This window comes from Eptesicus fuscus, chromosome 2, assembly GCF_027574615.1.
Source record: "Eptesicus fuscus isolate TK198812 chromosome 2, DD_ASM_mEF_20220401, whole genome shotgun sequence".
Lineage (NCBI taxonomy): Eukaryota > Metazoa > Chordata > Mammalia > Chiroptera > Vespertilionidae > Eptesicus > Eptesicus fuscus.
The window spans coordinates 13,274,077-13,278,650 of record NC_072474.1 but is presented as its reverse complement, the minus strand read 5'-3'; positions in this window follow the sequence as shown (position 1 = coordinate 13,278,650).

The window sequence follows — 4,574 nt, the reverse complement described above, 5'->3', positions numbered from 1 at the left end:
CTAACTGACCTTCCCTACTGGTCTGATCGCTCACAACTGCTCTCCCCTGCTGGCCATCTTGTGGCAGCCATCTTGTGTCCACCTGGGGATGGCCATCTTTGACCACATGGGGGCAGCCATCTTGTGTGTTGGAGTGATGGTCAATTTGCATATTACCTCTTTATTAGATAGGATTTAAAATCTCCCTATAGCTTCACTATTTCATTTTCTAATGAAATCAGTGTCTCCCATGGTTTTTTATGTAGAGGAAAAAATATGAAATAACTATATTATTTTTTGAATTTAGATACTCTCCATGAAAATAGCAGTTGGACATCTTTTTTGAAAAATATATTCTATTGATTTTTTTACAGAGAGGAAGGGAGAGGGATAGAGAGTTAAAAACATCGATGAGAGAGAAACATTGATCAACTGCCTCCTGCATACCCCCCTACTGGGGATGTGCCTGCAACCAAGGTACATGCCCTTGTCCGGAATCGAACCTGGGACCCTTCAGTCTGCAGGCCGACACTCTATCCACTGAGCCAAACTGTTTAGGGCTGGACATCTTTTTTATGTTTTTCAGAATTATTTGCAGGAAATATTTGTACATAGCATGGAAAATTATAGTAATTTTTGGCTTTTAGTCAGAATTTCTCTAAAGAAGTTATGTTATCAGTAATGTATTACTCTCAGCAAAGAAAAAAATTTGATAAACTTTTCACTTATTGCTGTTTTTTACTGAATGTTTATGATCTCCAAAATTCATTGATTGAAGATCAAATCCCTAATGTGATGGTATTTGGAGGTGGGGTCTTATTTATTTATTGTTCATTTATGTATTTGTTTATTTGTTTGTTTGTTTGTTTGTTTACTTCAGAGAGAAAGGGAAAGGGAAAAGGAGAAAGAAACATCAGGGATGAGAGAGAATCTTGATGGGCTGCCTCCTCCACACCTCCTACTGGGGATCCAGCCCACAACCCAGGCATGTGCCCTGACTGATAACCTTGATCTTCTGGTTCATAGGTTGACACTAAAATCCTGAACCACACTGTCTGTGCTGGAGGTGGGGGTCTTCTGAGGTAATTAAGTTTAGGTGAAGTCATGAGGATGGAACTTATAAGAAGAAGAGAGAAGAAAGTGTTTTTTTTTCTCTGTAAGTACCTTTATGTTGTGCTTCCCAGCCTCCAGAAGTCTGGAAAATGTTTGTTATTTAATCTGCCCAGTTTATGGATATTTTGTTATAGCAGCTTGAACTGAAACGATGGCCAAAGTGCTATAAGTTTCTAGTTATTAAAGAATTTTAAATGATTTTCAATGGGTACAGTACATGATAAAAACAGAAGTTTTGCAGAGATTTGCAACTAACCAGAAATCTCTATACCAAGAAGAGAATGAAAAGTTGTAGTAGCAGAATCTTGTACATTGTCAAAGGAGAAGGCCAGCAAACAAAAATAAACCACTAATTCTGTAATTATCAACATCTTTGTGACAGAAAGTAAGATAGAAAGAAATATTGTTTATAGAAAAATTACAACTATGAATTAAATAATATGGGAGGAAGCCATAGAAGAGAACAAAATCTTATAATTTGTGGCAACATGAATGGATCTAGAGGATATTATGCATAGTGAAATAATTTAGAGTAAGACAAATACTATTTGATTTCACTTATATGTGGAATCTAAAGAACAATATAAACAAACAAACAAAACAGAAACAGACTCATAGATACAGAAAACAGATTGATGTTTGCCAGAGAGGAGAACGGTTGAGGGGCTGGGTGAAGAGTTGGAAAAGTATAGATGTGAAGTTATAAAATAGTCATGGGGATATAAAGTATAGCATAGGGAATATAGTCAATAATATTGTAATATCATGTATGGTGCCAAGTGGGTACTTGAAATATGGAGGGGATGGATCACTTTGTAAAGTATATGATTATCTAACCACTATGTTATATACTTGAAACTAATCTTATATAATAAAAGGCTAATATGCAAATTGTCCCTTCGACTGGGAGTTCAACCAGGGGGCGGGGCTGTCAACCGCCTGTGGCCCTTTCCCCAGCCGGCTGGACCCTACCAGTGCATGAATTTGTGCACCGGGCCACTAGTACAAAATAATATTGAATGTAAAATTATAATTGAAAAATAAAATCTTAAAAAGAAGAGAAGTTGCCTGGCTGGTGTGACTCAGTAGTTGAGGGTCAACCCTTGAACCAAGAGGTTACTTATTTGATTCCTGGTCAGGGCACATCCCCAGGTTGAGGCCTGCTTTCCAGTAGAGGGGGCATGCCAGTGGCAGCTGATCAATGATTTTCTCTCATCATTGATGTTTCTCTCTCCCCCACCCCTTTCCTCTCTGAAATCAGTAAAAAAAAATAATAATTTTTTGAAGAAGAAGAAAAGAAAAATAGATATTATAGTGCAAAAAAGGGGGGAGAACAAAAAAATAATAATATAGAAGGATGAATACAATCAGGACTTTGAAACTTAACATTATATGAAATCCATAAATACTACAATAATGTGAAGACAAAGTTAAATGCTTTATATTTAAGGAAACTTTTGCAAAATTCTGTCATCTACTTCAAAAAGAGTGTATTATTTTTTTATAATGTAGATTATGGGTAAATCTTCAATTGTGCATACCTTCCATTCTCAAGATATATGTTTTATTGTATCTTTTCTGCTAAAACTCACCTCACCAGGGGATTCCTTCTGACAAATAAAAAGCAAACTTTCACCTGAAGGGAAAATGTTTTTGACCCACAATAAAAATGTAAACCCTGCTGAGTGTTTCCCCAGGCTTCCATGGGTAAAGCTCTGTCACCTTAATAAGAAACCAAAAACAGTTTTGAACAGCTAAACAGAAATAGTTTTTCTTTCCAGCACATTAAAATATATAAAGAAAGCACAGTATAGGCATTGCTTTTGGCCTTTATTTTCTTGTTTATGATATAACAAAAGTTTCAAATACACTTAAATTATTTTTTAACTTTAAAAGCATCATTTGAACCAAATTTATACAGGGGAGGATATTTGTTTGATTTCCTGCTATGTCAAAACCCTGATTCCTGTTTATTTATTTCAGAAATTATTGAGAAATAATTGCATGCTTAATCAAAAAGGTATATTTCAATACTTTAAAAATATCTGTCTTTTATATTGTGCATAGACTATTAAATAGTGCAAATTATCTTGATAATTATAAAAATATCTCTGACTCGCCATAGCTGGTTTAGCTCAGTGGTTAGACCACCACTCCAGGACTGAAGCGTCCTGGGTTCTATTCTGGTCAAGGGCACGTACTTTGGTTGCAGCTGGATCCCTAGCCCTAGTCCAGGTGCATGTGGGAAGCGACCAATTGATGTGTCTTTCTCACATAGATGTTTCTCTCTGTCTCTCCTCCCTCCCTTCCACTCTCTTTCTAAAAGTCAATGGAAAAAATATACTTGGGTGAGAATTAACAAAATAAAATATCTCTGACTCTTATTCATGATTGTTAATTTCTTTCTATTTTGCAAAAATTGTAATTTTTAAAGAATATTTAACACTGGATTACATTTTTTGTGATTAAAATTTAAATTTGTTGGAAAGAATTTAAAAATACATATTTATTCTACAAATATAGAGGTCCACAACTAATGTGGTTGATATAAATCTGGTCCTAGATGCATATATACATTTTATATATGTAACAAAATTGAAATCTTATTTTGTAAACAATAAATTTATTTGCTTTACTCATGCTACTGTATTTCAAACATTTGTCCCTGTCTCATTAAAGTAAAAATTATATTTCAGTGCTATATACTATTCATTTGTATTGCTGTATCACAACTGGTTAAAGCATATTTCCTTTCTGGTTATTCCATTTTAAAAAATTCTGTCTGTATTGCCTTTGATTATATCTAAACTTTCATCAAAAATTTGTTCATAAAATTACAAAAACCTGATCCAGTTTTATTAACTTTTAATGCTTTAAATATGTTTAACAAAGATTTTAGGAGCCAAAACAATATTTTCCCAAAAATAATATATAAGAATTACTCATAAACCATCAAAAAATAGTTATCTAGCCCTAACCAGTTTGGCTCAATGGATAGAGCATCGGCCTGCAGAGTGAAAGGTCCTGGGTTTGATTCTGATCAAGGGTATGTACCTTGGTTGTGGGCTCGATCCCCAGGAGGGGTCATGCAGGAGGCAGCTGATGGATGTTTCTCTCTCATCAATGTTTCTAACTCTCTATCCCTCTCCCTTCCACTCTGTAAAAATCAATAAAACATATTTAAAAAATAATTATCTAAAAATACATTACAATTAGGAAATAAATTTTATTTTTGTGCAATTTTAGTATTTGCACAATTACTTCCAAGGTTAGTATTTTAAATTATTTATTAATTATATCTATTTCTGCTTATGTAAATTATATGCATTTGTTCTCTCTCTATTTTTCTGTTGCAATATTCTTTTTATTGTTTGGCAGAACATCAAGGCCTAATTTTAAATTTTACAAATATTCTCTAGTTGTGCCACTTTTTTTTTTTTAGATGAATAGGGTTTAGTGTGGGCTAATCAGTAATTATTAAA